At 41.7% G+C, this 16,654-nt stretch overlaps 1 protein-coding gene across 7 annotated transcripts in view; it reads right to left on the bottom strand.

The window, feature by feature from the left end:
- The window catches only part of ARHGAP24 (Rho GTPase activating protein 24), a 225,589-nt gene that overhangs the window by 44,111 nt on the left and 164,824 nt on the right, over positions 1-16,654 (bottom strand). The window lies entirely within an intron of this gene.

Raw genomic sequence — 16,654 nt, 5'->3', positions numbered from 1 at the left:
AGAAGGCTTCTCACTCTTTGTCTCTTCTAATGGAATCTCACGTGAACTTTTTTGGTAAGAAGATGTGGAAAATATAAATAAACAAAAAAACCAGACACTGGCCATAAGAAACCCACTCCTCTATGTCCTTCATTACTACTAGGATTTGAAACATACATAATATTGATCCAGTTACAGAAAAAAAACCCAACATTGCAGGCCACACTCATCAATGGACACGTATAGTGCCATCACAGTGCCCTATTTTCAAAATTTCAATCACAAAGAGCTTTCCTTTGAAATTACGAGTTCAAGAAAGTAAAAACAAAGCCGTCCTGCCTAATGTCATAAACTATTAAAAATACACTGTGGCTTTTTTAGTCAAAACTTGTACATACAGAAGTTATAAAATCAAAATGTCAAGACCTTATTCTTTTTTTTTTTTTTTTTGGACAAAGAAAGTGGTCTATGTCCGTATTTGAGTTTTCTTCCCCCATTCTTCTCATATTGTCAACAGTTTCCTGGGGACAGAGACAAAAGAGATTTGCTTTCTGAACTATAGCTTGGATTCTTACAGACTGAACTTACTGGTGGCCTTCCAGAAGACACGACAGAGAGAACATGGGTTTTTCAATGACTGCCATCCTCAAATGTTTCACTGTTTTATTTCTACTACCTTTGTACCAGGCTATGTCATTTCTACGTCTGGACTGCAATAACCGAGACAGGGGTGGATTGCTACAGCCAGGTCTCAGCTCTGTGGCACAGCTTTTCATACCCCCAGCCACTGACTACCAGGGTTGTATTTGATGCTGTGCCTAGAGGGTAGGTGATTTTAAGGAGGAACACAGAGTTATTCAATCAGATGTCAAAAGTCCTCAGCACTGAGGAGTTCCACCAATAAGACATATTGTTTCTAATAGGAAAGCTTCACAATGCAACTGAAACCTTTTTCTGTTACGTGTATTACAGATGGGGGAGGGCAAAAGTACAGAAACGGCTCCACATTTAACTGCTACATCTGCCTACTGTCTGCTATCTGATCATTGGAATATTGCTGCAGTATCTACAGTTTCTCAAATTTAACAATTCTTAGCCCCTAAAAATACTATTTTACTTACTCCTTCCAAAACCAGTTAAAATATGTGGAAAAATATGGCTTGTTATATGACTTGCCAAGAGGAATCAATGTATTTATGTAGTTGAGAATGAGTGTGAGGGTCACAATGTCAAACGTTAATGGTGGTGCCAGACTTAGTAGATGACTTCACTGTTACCTGTTGTAACTGGTTTATTCTAAAGAGAAAAGCATAAATACAAATTATCATAGCACACTTATTTTCTCTGTCCTACATGATACACCTTAAACATAAATTACTGCACTCCTGTCACTTGACAACAAGAACCTTCTTCGAAGCATCTCAAGTTGGACACCCAAAATGACCATTATGTCACTTGAAATTTGGCTGACCTCTAAGTTTATTTTAGAGAAAGTCTCTGCAAATATATATCCATCTCAACTTCTAAGGCGAGAGGGGAAAGCGCCCCATGGATCTGCTGGTCAAGACATAGTCAATGATGTTGAAAGATGCTTTAGAGGAAGTTAACTGCAAGGACTCTGTTTTGGCAAAATCAAGATCCTGGAGCTGTTGCTGCTAGAGAGATGGCTGCTCTGTGCTTCAAAATGCTTTCTTTGGTTTTCAGCCTCACATCATGAATTGCACTGAAATGCAAAGACTCAACTTGAAATGGATTATTTTTAAAGTTTAAAGTTCAGTTCCACATCACAATTGGTATGGCATTTTACCGAGAAGGAAATTAAAACTTCTGATGATTTTAAGTAAGGAACGATCAATACCTGAACATCCTCAAGCATAAATTCACCCAGGGACTGGGAGGACTTGCCTATATACATTGGCACATGAACTTTAGGTGGCAAAACTAGCATGCCAAGATGCCAGACCTAGGATGTCCTCAGAGTCTAACAAGAACAACACTCAAAGCACATGCTCACTTCATCTCTTCAGCATCTACTCATGAAGCTCTGCGATCCTCTTGAATATGGACTATCCTGAGCTTTCAGCAGGTCCCAGTCAAGATGCTCTCTTACCAGTCTAAATGCGCTCTTGTGTGCACAACACAAGGCTGGGGGGGATTAACTCAGTACAAACCAAAGATGAAGAGCTAAATACTTGTGGTATTTCTTTAGAAAGATGCCAGCCAAAAAGAAGGCTTTAGTTAGGATGTAACTATCCGGTATCCTGGGACAATCAACTGTGGCTAAGCCCTAATTTGAGCCAGTCTTCTAAATTCTGTCTCATACAGTGGCCTATGGCCATTGCTGCATGCAGACAACCAGACAATGATATTGTTTATTAATTCTCAGGGAATAAAACTGACCTGTCAAGCACAGAAAATGTTGTATTTCTGCTAATTTTACAGACAATTATATTGTAAACAGACAAAAAAGATACCGTGTTTCCAACAGCTTCCAAGAAAAGCAGTTTCCCTTCTCCAGCAGGAACTGACCGTACTCTTCCAACTTCTGGACACAGTGCTTTCCAGTCTGCACTGAATTACGCCCAAACATAGAAATACTTCATTTCTCCAGAGAGCAGTCAGTTATTTCAGCTCATATCTGACTTCAGTTTTGATCACAGATAAAAATAGTAGCTCTTTGTGGCATAGATAGAAAGCCAAAAGGATGCAAATATCCTAACTGAGCAAGTGCATATTATGCATACACACAATTTCACCATAACACCACTTGTTTAGTAATGCAAAGTCATGTTTTTAGCAGTTTAGAAAATAAATCAAGAATTAGTTATTCAATAAAACATATGGGCTAACTGACATATGCAGAAGACTATTCAAGAAGACACAGTCAAGTATCAGCATAACACTGTCTTGGTTATCTAAAGTAGCATGAGATTTTAGCCATTAGTTCAGGACCTTTATTACACGGCTGCTCTGAAATCAACCATTTCCAGCAACACTGTGCCTCTCAGCACCATTTTGGGATATCAGTTCAATATTAAACTCGGACAGAACATGCCATTTAATGAATTATCAGCTCAATTCTCCAGTCCTTTTAATGTCTCTGAAGTTTCTAATACAAGTACAGCTTTGCTCAAGAAATAGCCACCAAACAGCAGTTATCTGCAGAGTACAGACAGTGCTTATTGTTCTGTAAATCTCCACACCTTGCAGTAGAGCAGATCAAGCTAAGAATGAGCAGAAACCTAATTTCAGCTTTGTTTTGTTATATATATGCCACAGACAGACACACGTTGATAATACAGTCCACATTTCCCCTTCTCATTCATGGGCACAGCATGATCCAGAGTGCGTATATTTCTAATTTGGGTAGGTCTATACTCTTGCCTTGACACCTGGCGCCTATATACCACAGGATGTCTCTCTCAGACAGAGATCACTTGGGTCTCATTTCTGGCAGTGTACGCTAACAGAAAGTACTTGCAAGGAGAAACCCAGTATATTTTGAGGTACTGCTTTTTAAAGGGCATTATACAGGATGAAATGCTAACTTGGTTGACAATACAGAAAAAATGTTAAATGGATAATATACATACATCTTCACAGATAGATCTTGTACAAAGAAAATGTTGTCTTATGTCTACTTGCCATTTCTTTGAAACACTGGAAGAGGACCACTGATGAGGTGAGACTCCTGCCAGCCACAGATCTGTCTCTGACAGGTGAAGATGGCCCCTCCTTCCCTCTACACTGACACTCGGTCAACTTCCCACACAGAATAAATCCACAGAAACCAGGACACACATAGCAAACTCAAAACCTCTTTGCCAGCAGCATGCACAACATGGGAGACGCCCATTGTGGGTCCACTCCTCCTTAGGAAAAGTACCAGGAATTCTTCAGTCCCAAGAAATGAAACAACACTTGAAGACTGATGCCACCTGTATGAACAAGGAAACAGCAGACATCAATGCCCTCCATCAGGCAGACACGGCAAGGAGGGATAATATTACGCTTAAGTCCAACAGTAGCTGTTTGGCATAAAGGAAAATTGTTTCTTGTTTCACAAGTACATCACTGGGCTAGTCAGAGAGGGCCTAGCAAAGACTTTAGGCTCAGCTAGTCATAGGCTTGAATGGTTTCAGGGCCACTGTGAACGAGTGGAGCTTCAACTCCTCATACCAGTGGTTTTGCCCCCAGATCCTCATTCCATCTGAGAACAACTCACAGATATGCTCCTACGATACACTTTAAGAAAGCAGTCAGATAGTTAAATCTGAAGCAGTCACCATTCTTTCTATGGCAAGGAAGAACTGCCAGAATGTGATTCATCTGAGCTATCTTTGGAGCCTCTTCTAGGATGAGATGAATCATACTGTAGAGATATCACTTCTCTTCTGAGCCATTCATGCAGGCACACTCGCACACTCACATTAGCTTTGTGAGTTCATGGATGTGTGCACATGTGTCTGTGTGCACACGCATGCTTTAAGGATTCATTTCTACATGTGAATGTTAGCACCTTGTTCCCTGGGCTGTTTTGGACCACACACCAACTTTTAGACTCACATGATTGTGAGGACGCAAAGAAATACTAGCATTTCTTAAATGGCTGGTGGTTGAAAACATATCCCACAACATCTACTAATGATTTCCTTAGTAAGAAATATCAGAAAATGTACAAAGTAAGTAAACTTTAATTAAGCAGAAAAAGTTAATCAGACACTTGCTCTTCCTACTAGGAAATCAAGAAAAACTTCATATAATAAAAGTCATGATAGTGCATGAGAGGTAACCACTACGTATTTCTGATTTTGGCACATGATTTTTGGCAAAATTCTGTGCATTGGTGGAAGGATTCAAACTCTGTTAATAGGAAAAGTGACAAAAAAAATCCATCAGTGACAACCTGGACACCAGCTGGATAATATTGAAAAGATGGCATCTATCCTTCAGGTAATCACTGACCCTCTCTAGAAGCACAAAGCTTCAACCAGGAAAAATGTATAAGCTTGGGGTAAGGACTTAATGATGACATGCAAATATCTGCTGCTGACCAAGAGACAGGAATTTAACTGCCATCAGTTCCTTTGAAAAAGTTACTGTTCTTACCCACATCCCACACTGTAAACTGAGGCCTCTATATAGAAGATAGTACAACTTCCTGATGTCCTCACAGAGTAACAGAAGAGCATGCTAATGTTAGTTGGAAGTTAGCAAAAAATATTCCGCTGAAATTTAACGAGATTCTCTAGCTATGTTGAAAGCTACAAAATCATTGAATAGTAAGTTATGTTCTTTTGATGGATTCTTTAAAATTCTGCCTTACGCTTAGTTTAAGTTTATTAATTCAATCAAAGGGTTACTCATTCATTGACAAGTTACTGTTCGCTAAGGATGTTATTCCATATGGAGAGTATGGAATATACTTTTGTTATGTGTGCTGAAGACAGAGACAGCAAGCAACTGTCCCTAAACCATGCAGCATATATGGCAAAAGATATTTTTATAAGAACAGGAATAAAAATTATATGATAAGATAGAAGTCAGTAAGAGATATTTGCCAATAAGATGACTAAACTCATCACCAAGACCTCCTATTCCTAATATAGTGGGAACTGCAGGATCCCATATCATGCTGTGAATGGAAGTTGCCAAATCCTAAGTGATTTTTCTGAGAGGTGACTGGTATCTTAGACTCTCTCAGTATCAATGGCACAGCTTCAACTGGCAAGTATCAGAAAACTTGTCAGAGAGATGGCTCTTGTAATCTTTTCCACATAATTTCTAGAATTTAAGTTTTCTGATAGGGATACAAACTCTCTGATGTTTTTCCAAGCTGAAATGCTGAGCCCTTCCTCCTGAACTACGCCGAGGCACTCACCATGGGCAGAGGGAGGCTGCCCTCAAGAGCAGGGTGTTTTTAAGTGACACAACCCAATGTAGGGGCACAGCTGTGCTCCAGAGAGCTGAGCAGGTAAGCCTGACACAGCGCTTTAAAATTATTTCTCCAAGTATTTTTTGGTGTAGCCAGCAGCTGCCAACGAAAGAGAAGTTCCCCATCAGAATGAAAGCCAAGTTGCTTCTCCCATGTGCTACAGAACAGCCTCAGACTTTACTGGATGCTGTGGTCAATCTATCAGACACACCGCAATTCACCCCCCCCCATTTGAAATAGTTTCCTCCCTTGCAGTTTTCTGTCCGAAGTTAAACGCTCAGTTTAACACTGTTTTATGCACCCACAGAGCTAAACTGTAAGTTTGTTACCTAGCCCAAAGCCAACAACAGCAGGCGGTGCAGTGGCCTCGGAGCAGTCTGTGGGAACGACTGCAGTTTGGGGGTCCTGCTGCTCCTACATGGAGACTGAGTGCAACCAGTCTCACTCCACCCTTCTCCGAAGGGCTGCTCAGCCAGTACCAGGAGATGCAGAAGAAGTGCTTTCTTACATAGCTGCGTCTGCTTCTGTTTTCAAAATGAAAGAGAGCAAATGAAAATACTTGAAAGATGATGTTTAGATGAGACCCATCCATGTGTTGCACTTGCAGCACCGTTTTCACTTCCTTTCAAAGAATTCATCTTCAAAACATCTCTATGGTCAGAAATATGGCATCTTTATGAGTAAAATAATAAAAGCACCTAAAAGGTAAATAATTTTTTGCAAAGCTTTACAGAAAAAAAAAAAATTATCTACTGTACAGCTCTGGGACAAACAGCGTAATATAATCTCTAGGGCTGTCCTTTCTTTGCAAGCACACTTCCCCTGTCACTTTCCAGACTCTCAAGAAAATAAATTGGATACAAAGTCAATTTGAATGTTCAGGTTTTTTAAACTGATTACCTAGAGCTGTGTTCTCTGTTTCTGTGAGCATTCTACTGTAAATACATTTACTGATAACAAGGTGAACAGGAATACAGTTTCCATCCCACATGCTACGTTTTGAAGTTGTAAGCACAAATATTCCTGGAAGAACTACACAGGAACTCTGCTCTGCAATAGGAAAACCCAAGTTGATTATGGCTAATTAAACAGGGAAAGAGACTAAAACTTACTACAAACTTAATTTTGCAGATCTCTATAAGAGATGATCTTGCCTTAGACAGATGGTCAATATCCAGTTAATCTTACCATGTTCCTTATATATTAAATACATCAGCTGATGCCCAGTATTACAAATTACTCTGTGACTACACAGCACTGCAGTGGAGAGACTAATGCTTGACTGCCCGGTTTTGAGCAGTAAAGACTTGTTTGAAATGAATGGCACGAGAACTGACTTGAGTGACCAAAGGACACCCTGATAAAAAGACAAGAAGCCACATTACTCCCCAGTTTATCTGTCTGGAGCTGCTACAGTACCCACAGATGGAGAAAGAAGTGACCTGGGCAAGGGGAGGAAGCAACGCAAACCAGGCTAAAAAAATCCCACCTTCGAAGCAGGGTACATAATACAAGAACCAGGCTGTACTGAGATGTGTGCTGGCTGTGGCCAGGGTGCCAGCCACACCTGAGTGAGCCAAGTCAAATCTCACCTTGGTAAACCTATGTGACAGTCCAGGGACAACACTTCAGAAAAAGCCCTTAACGTGGAAGGGCTAGTCAGCCTGTGAGAAATGCTGCGCTGCCCTGCTGTAAGATGGAGTTGCTGCCCAAGTCAGCTGTGGCAGGGGAGTTTGTTTTCTGCCACAGTTTCTCACTCTGTCTCTGACCAGACTCACTTTTCATGTAAAATCACTCCCAGAGAATTAGATTTTAGCCCTTGCTTCTGAGAAGGAAAACAGCCTGTTTGATTCTCAAATTCGTCTGTTCTGTTACTGGTATATGCAGAGTAAAAAAAATCATTTTATACACAAGAACTTGATTTCTTCTCTAATGGAGGATTAACTATCAATGTCCTGAAAGGCATCTGGCAGCAGTAATCTGCAAGCTTTCCTTCTTAGGGGGCTGGACTACTACAGAAAAAACTTCGGTTCCAGCCGACAGTGTGCAGACAGATCAACAAATGGATTAACACAGTCCCAAAGGCCCACAGATCCAGCCCTGTATCCCAGTGACCGTGTTGGTGCTTCTCTCCACTAGCCAGTTACTGTAGTAGTTATGCTGTGTAGGCCCAAACCACCGTATAAGTTTTTCAATAGTTGGACACAGGAGAGGAGAACAACCTCGTTTTCCACAGTCACATAGCTCTTTGCTACTGTCTTGCCCAGGAATCTCAGAGAAATCATGCCATTTTCCTGAGCTTCAGATACCATGTTAGCAAAACCGGGATGAATGCCTTGTGCCTTACTCTGTTCATTATTTTGAGATTAAACACTCTGTTTAAATGCTGACAAAATAATTATAAATGAGACAACCGCCTACGGAAGAGAAAATGAAAAAGGCAGTGTAGTATCTGAGGGGAGAGTATAGGTTAAATCAAAACGATGGTGGAAATATAACGATACAATTAGAGTGGTAAACAAATCTAGAGGTAATTAATTACTATATTAAACTAAATGTCACTGTGCATTCTTACTGTGTAGGCATAATTCTCACAAGGATGCCTTAAATAACTCTGAAGAACTGAAATGCACCAAGATTGCAATTTAAAAAACTAATAGCAAAGTCTACCATTCAGGACCGCTAATAAGATTTCTGCAGTTTAATAGCTTTTTTTCCCTTAAATAGATCTTTCTTAGCCATTTAACTAAGCTCACAGATCTCTGCTCTCAACTTTTGAGGGCAACTTCCATGACTGTACTAAAATACACACCATACTGCTAGGTCTGGGAGACAGATTTGTTGCCACAGAGGCTGGGACACTGAAAAGTTAATTTCTTTCAGTAACTGCTTCTCAGCAAGGCTCAGGTATGATGTCCAACAGCTCTGCTCCAGTGTGCAGTGATAAAAAAAAAGGCGTTCATTTATACATGAATGGAACCCTGTTTGTGGGTTCCTACAGACCCATCTAGGCATCAAGACTTGAGGCTTCCAAAGCAGATATTCCCAGAAATACGGGAGTCTCCTACTGCAGGGTGCTCTTGAAGCCTAAGGCCTCATGAAAAAAAATCAAACTCTTAGCTAAAATGAGGAACAATATCACCACGTTTAGAAGAAGTTTTTAGCTACAACACAAAAGTATTATTTCTTTCAATCCAAACAACCTGCTGTAAAAGATGCATTCTCAAGGGCTTTTTTTTTTTCTTTTTTCCTTCATTTATTTTTCCATAGGCATCAAGTGACCAGCCATGAGAAGGTTCCTTTGGTGATACAGCCACAAGGCATCCTTCCACACAGCTCAGAAGAACAGTAAGCTTGGGGCTCTCCCCTGGAACTATCGAAGTCTCTACTCCAGCACAGTTCAGTGGTCTGAGCTTTCATGTTAGCTTAGCACATGGCTCTGTCCTTGTTTGCAAACCTCTGCTGCAAGCAAAGGGCTGGCTCAGTTTACAGCACAAAACGTCCTGAGCCTCTGCCAAGGAATTCTAGATGGCGAGAAAATGAAGCACAGGTGCTCAAACATGTTTTAGTTCAGCATTTACATGCACGGTGATAGAGTAGAAGATAAAATATTCATGGAATACCAACTAACTTGCTACAATTCAGTTTACAAATAGTTTAGAAAAAGACTGACCATTTAACACTTACTTCAACAAGAAGCTAAGAAAACAGTTAGGCATTATCAAACAATGTTAATCTAGTGGCAGATAAATACAATCGCTCTCATTTCACCTCCCATTTAGCTCTTTATTTTCTCCCTACTTATTCTGTGTCCCAAGCCACATAGCCCTGATCCTTCGTTCTTGTTTTTCTTTCATCCATCACCCTGACTTGTTTTACTTCTGAGGAGTAGGTCCACTACTCATACACTCAACAGTGATGATCTGTGAAATCCATTGGTGGACTTTCTGAAATCTGTCTGGGAACATGAATAACTAGTCTGAAAGCTGTTTTCTCATCAAATGCCTCCATTTGTGTATCCACTCGAAACTGCCAGGACTAGGGCCCATCCATGCCAGACCAGAAACGATCATGAGCCATTATATTCATTACATGAGTCATTACATTCAGCAGCTGCTGCTTCTTTGGAAATTTCCTTGGACTACATGTTTGCTCGAGGAAGAAGAAAGTATTTCCACTCTTGTGAAGAGGGAACATGCAAAAATAATCAGGAAGGAAAAGTTACATCCATATGACAAACACAAGCAACAAAGGAAGGTTTCAGGAGTTGTCAGAGATGCAGGAGCAAACCTTTAGGTGAGAGGGACAGTCTCAGACCGCAATGGGCAGCTTTCACCTCTGCCAGAGGCAGAGAAGGTTCGCCCTGAGTGACTTGCCCACCTGCCATCCCAGACTGATGTGCAGAGAGTTCATACATGAAGGACAGACCAAACAAAACCCAAAACATTTAGGAATGCTACTGATTTCAGATGACTTCTAATCTCTTGTGCTTTATCCTCAAGCAAGCAAACACAATTGTGTGCTTAGTAACACCACACAATGTCTAGCTATATTTTTTAATTATTTTTTTTTTAAAATGTGATAAATGCTTCTGACCTTACGGGTCTGAAGAAGTAATCCGTAAATTGCAAGGCTATCACCTGTGGAGAGAGCCCACAAAAGGTTGTGTTTGTACTAAGACAGGATCTCAGGAGTGACCTCTGGGGGTGGGATAATGGGTGCAAGTTTCAGCTCCAGGTAGGAGTTACTGGACAAGGACACACATACCCTGGAAAAACCAAGGGAGGGGAGTGTGACAGCAGTGCCTGGGCTCTTTCTGTTTAGACTCCAGACGTCTAAAGCAGCTGGGATTCCCCATCCAGCAAACCTGGCCCTCAGGATGACTCTGGATCAACACTTCACATACGTGTAATGTGCTCATGTGAACAGCCAACCAAAACTGAACAACTGGCTCTGCTCCATTACTTGCTTTAACTCAGGTACCCCATAAACCCAACCATTTCCAATAATAACTTCATCTAACTTTGCTATTATTAATATTACTATTAATATAATATTATTATATTAAAAACCTAACATTTACTTTTCCCAGGCTAAAACAAACATGTTGAAATCTAACAACCAACTGCAGCACATGTGAAATAGCTTCACTCATCCTCCAGTCACACAATGAAAAAACATGTCTTGCCCAAGGACCACCAGATATACACAGCCCAGTCACACCGAATCAGGAGAGAGGCACCGTACTGCAACTGGAGAAGAGCATCTCCTCCCAGCAGCACAGACCACCTCCCTTACAGCTCCATAAAACAGACGGGCACAGGAAGAGATCTGCTCATCCATTAACTGCCACCCTGACTGTAAAAGGTATAATGCTATCACCTACACACCAGCACACTGCCACTGCACATCCCAAAGTATATGGTTAAGTTAGCCTCATTCAGCTCCACTTAATAAGCAAATCATGGCCTCTTGCAGCAGTTTCAGTTTATGAGTAGTCTTAAGATATGGCACCATGCAGAGCTCATTACGGTAATCCCCTCCTGAAGTAATGAGATGTTGGATGAATTTGGTAAATAGTGCCATAGAAAATAGTTATATTCTAATGAGGTGCAGATGGAAAGCAAGCAGTGGGTATAATAATCACGTAAGACACCCTATTCCAGCTGCTCTTTTCTCTACATTTTGGACAAACAGTGTAAACTCCAATTCCTTAATCCAGGAGTCCCACTGCTTCATTACCCTGCCACCTCTCCCAACCCATCTTGCATGGGCCTCAGGTACCAAAACAGTTATCCAAAGGCCAGGCTTGCATGTATACTGCATGAAATCTTCCATTTCACTGTGTGCTGGTGTGAGACAGCTGTGACACTGACATGTTTGACAAATGTGTCCACTTATTTTCTTTTGCTAAGCTTTGAAATAAGGCTTCAAGCCTACTGAAACAGCTACAAGCTGCCTCAGTAAGACCTATGAACCAAGAGCGTGTTTGCAAAACAAATTAAATTTCTCTTGGACACTACCAAGGTCCATTCTCTCTTGGAGATAGCAACAGAACCACTTGAGTTTCTCTATTAGCATTCAAACATACAACTGGGGAAAAAACACAGCTGGGTACCAAGCCTGTTCTGTCATAGCCTGTGACTGTTAGACTTCCCTCAGAGACTGCTGTAGGAAGGTGCCAGGCTCACACTTTCAGCAGATGCTGATTCTCAGCTGCCTTTCATGCAGGTGGGCTCTCTAAAGGCACTGAAAAGGAAGTTATTGCACAACATTTCTGCAGAGCACTGCACTTCAGAGCCATCCTGGAGCAGACTGTACTTACCCACCTCAGTTAATATAGTCCTTTGGTAACAAGTACTGGTATGAACCAAGAGAACCCTTTTACTGCTACCCACAGTACTGTAGAGGCCAGAGATACATGCCGCCGGCGTTACCTTCAGCAATGGAACATACTCTCCCTGTTGTCACTTGCCAGGAGTTGTAGCTATGGGTCCCTAACTGGACTTCGCCTGTCCAGAAAACGGACTGCTCCGACCACTTCCCCCCACCATCACAGCATGGCTTACCAAAACCCCAGAACACCACTGGAAGTTTTACATACCTTGCAGACCAGCTCACCTCGGCCCTCGCTCCTGTCAAATCGGGTTGTATGGTTCTCACAGAGACCCTATTTTACAAGTGGGAACAGGGAAATGCTGCTCAAAATGTGCTAATACTGTATGCTGCCTGTAGCTCAGGTCACAAACAACTTTCCAGCCAGCTCCACAGATTTTTGCGGTGATATCCTATGCACAGAATTCACCTGTAGTTTCTTGCAAAGCACATGTTTCTTTGCAGTCTGCCTCTCCGTCTCCGCTCCCTGCAAGGAGTGAAGGAGGCTTATAGTCAAAAGACAACAGACAAGGATATCAGCAGCCTACCAAATCTGCTCAAAGCCATGCAAACAACAGCTCTGACCTTGGAAGCAGTCAAAACAAAGTAGCATCTTATCTTGTACCCTGCTGATTAGCTGGAAGAACACTTAACATGGCAAGGAAGAAGTACCCCTCACTACACACAGAAAAATCCTGCCTGCGTTCAACAAACCAACCCAATGGTAAATTCACAAGAGTAAATCCACAACAGTTACTTTATGAAAGGAGGTGGCCGAGTCCTCAAAGTCAGCTACCTAGATGCCATCCTATCACCAGGTATTAGGTCACTTGCCATTCCAGCCTTAGAACTCAGTGTCCTTGTGTATCAATTATTTGTAAAGGTATTGTTAGCCTTGAAAGCGTAATTATTCCTTGGACAAGAATGAAGAAGGACAGAATGCTTGGAAGTATTTCTCAAGGGTGCAAGAAGGTTTCTGGTGTGTGCACGGAGGTGCAGGAACCACACCGGAAGGTAAAGGCAGGGAGACCAATTCCAGTGCTGGGAAACCGCAACACGCAATTCCATTAGAGAAGAGTTTAGGCTGGTAGACTACATTTGGGATGAACCGCTAATCCTATCCCATATGCAGGGTTAGAAAAGAAATTGGGAAGTTCATGTCATTTGCATCACAAACTATACGGGTCAAAGTTTCTTTGCAGTAAGAAGGTGAGGTGAAACAGTTCAGCTAGCTGAGTGAAATGAGGAACTTCATTTTGGGGTTAAGATGCAGGTCTGGGAATTGAAATGTAGCTGTCATCTAAAACATCTTTGCTGGGTATTTTGTTTGTGTGTTCATTTTTTTTTTTTAAAGGAATTAAACGCTATCCATAGAAGTTATCCCAGTGCGTGCATTATCAGGTATGTAACAAACTTCCTCTGATGCCAAAAAACCCTACTGCAAAAAGGAGCAAGTTGAGGGAGACCATAGGATTTGCAGCAGCCAATGGTTTAAAAAAAGCAAATCCTCTCTGAAGACAAACCATGCTGAAATTGTTCCCAGGCTCGATTCGGGGAGGGGAGGCGAGGAAAAATGCATATACTGGATCAAGTTCTGAAAGAAAACCTTGCACTTTCTAACCCAGGCAAGTGTACAGAGGCTTCCTTTAAAAAACAAACAAACAAACAAATCAGCCAAATGTGTTTCCTATACCTCAGCTCACTTCCTCTGTATTTAGTCTCTGAGCTGTTAATTTAAGGGTAAAGGAGTTTTTGATCCAACCATGGACTCCATAAAACAAGTAACATTCAGAGAGCCATTTTTGGCAGAGATACCAGAGAAATTCCTAAGTCTCACAGCCAAGTTCTGGGAACCAGTAATTTACGTGTTCATTTGTGAAGGCCAGGACCTGGAAGCTACAGTGCATGAGAAATTTATGACTTACCAAAACACAGAAAATTAGATTCATAAAATGTCAGATGACAATGTACTTGTTAACAGTAATTAATGAATGGCAAGTATATCACCATCCCGTACACCAGGTGATGACATTTGGGTACATTTACCCGAGCAATATGTTCTCCTTTCTGTACCCTGTATGCTGAACACACTGCTACATGCAGTACCGTTTCCCGCAGTGCCATCACCAGAAGTTCAATATACTGGAAAAACAAGGAGGCTGCTATACAGATCTGCAATACAGGCTGATGGCAAGACATTTATCTATTGTTGTGCACAATTTCAATAGCTTTTTCAATCATGTCATCTGCAAATAGTCAAAGCTGAGCAGAAACATTTAATTAAAAGGTGTCTGAATTTTTCACTGTTTGTGATGACTTGGAAAATAATGGGCTACTTCAGCTCCTGATCAAAGTAAGCTCCGTGAGTGGTCTCTGAGGTTACAGAGATAGACAAGCAGAATTTAGCCCTATTGAGTAAGCACAGACTTTCCACTGGCCTACCACAAGAACAGAAATTTACTGACGCACCAGTTTTCAAGGCATATATGATGGTTACTGATATGAAGAAGCTGCCACTGAATGGACTGTATATTGCATGCAGTCACGGAGCTGTTCTCAGCCTAAATCCTCTGCTGAAAATACTGTGGTTTTTTAGTACACAGTCTGTACTTGAAATTAAAAGTAAAAAAATTATTTGATTCATAAAAATAGAAACAAAAAGTCCCAACAAACAACAGAAACTCCAAATAAACCCAAAGCATAACTTCTCTATCAGAGAAATTAATGCAATTAGAGAGTCATAAAAATCATTGCAAAGCACCCAAAGGACCAACTCAGCAGTTCCTCATGTCTCCCTGAGCCTGCTGAACGCTGACTGTTTACAGTGGAGGCATTTCAAGCTCAGCTGCCCACTGGGAACCTCTGTCCCATTTTGAGCTTCAGGATCCAGTTTCAACAGGAAAGCTGACGTTACTGAATCAACAGGGCTGAGCTGCCGTGCCCTCTGTGCCCCCCATCTCCTCCCTGCCTGGTGAGCTGCACCAGCCACACAACAGGAGGGGAGAGCCACTTATCAGAAGCAGCATTAACTTCTTCTGTGAGAACAAAAGCCTCAGGTATGGGCCACAAAAAGATAAGCATCTGGCTCCTTCTGCACCGGGAATAGCTGGTATTTAGACCCCGGTGCTTCCTGAAGGACACACTTGAGGATTTTAGCAGGCTGTACCTGCCTAGCAGCAATGGGCTGAGACTTGCTTCCTTGCTCTTAACCAAACCTAGAAAAGTTCTTGTGCCCCCCTTGAAAGCACAAACATGAGTGAAACACAGCAGTGGGAGAGTGCAGGAGTCAGGCATCTGAGGTTTTCAAAACCACTGATCCTGTGTGAGATGTGGTAGCACCATCTGCAAGCCTGAAACATAAAGAAAGGGCAGGTCCCAAGTGACGTTAGTATGTATGCTGTGAAACAGAAAACTGGGCACAGAGAACCTCCCTGGGTTGAGAACCACTGAGCTGGGTGAAATGCCATGTGCTGGGGTTATTTCAAGGAAAGAAAAAAAAAAAAAAACCAAAACAAACAAAAAAAGACAGAACTGCAGTTGTAGCAGACATGCACCCAAACCTATCCACACCCCCAGGAACCAGGGACTGCAGTGATTCTGCGCTGCAGTGGGGGGAGTCAGGGATGGAAATCCCCAAGTATTATCAGAAATTACACCCATCACCAGTGGGGCACAGGCCTTACCACTACAGAAGGGCCAGTGGCTGTAATGACCCTGTGACCCATTTTCGACACCACGCTCTGCCCCAGGAAGGCTGCCCAGGCTGCTCCTCCTTCCATTCAAGACTGGCCGAGAATTCGCTCAAAAAGGTGCTGGGGATTAATCTGCTCCTCAACAAACGAATTCCCTCTCTGTAACAACCTCAGTGCCAGACTGCATCAGCTGACCGAAGTCAGATGCAAGATTAACAGCTTTCAGAGACATCCATTAACAGCAATAAAATATAATCATTATGTGTTTTACAAACTCTGGGTAGGTGATAAGATTTTTCCCTTGTGTAGATCAGTCTATAGCAAATTAAATCCCTAACGTCACTACAGATACTTGTATTAACTTCTATCAAGCTTGATTTTAAGCTGCCCATTTCCCTTGAGACACCACTGTTTCACTGATTACAATCTATACATAAAAACACGTTTCTGGATTGACACTTTTTCTGTATCACATATGGTAACAGTTATATTATGGTACTACACAACAAGCAACCAGCCAATTCCAACCCCAGCACAAGGTGCAAGTTGGGAATATTTCCAGTGAGAACAATAGGGTTAAACTGGTCCAAACATATTAGCAGCCAGCTTTTGCAAGCTAATGTTTTAACTAACAATAAAAATGTAAACCTCTCTCCTGTTTCTTTCTCCAACA

This window comes from Falco biarmicus, chromosome 1 (assembly GCF_023638135.1).
Source record: "Falco biarmicus isolate bFalBia1 chromosome 1, bFalBia1.pri, whole genome shotgun sequence".
Taxonomy (NCBI): domain Eukaryota; kingdom Metazoa; phylum Chordata; class Aves; order Falconiformes; family Falconidae; genus Falco; species Falco biarmicus.
This window is presented reverse-complemented; position numbering and strand designations above follow the sequence as displayed.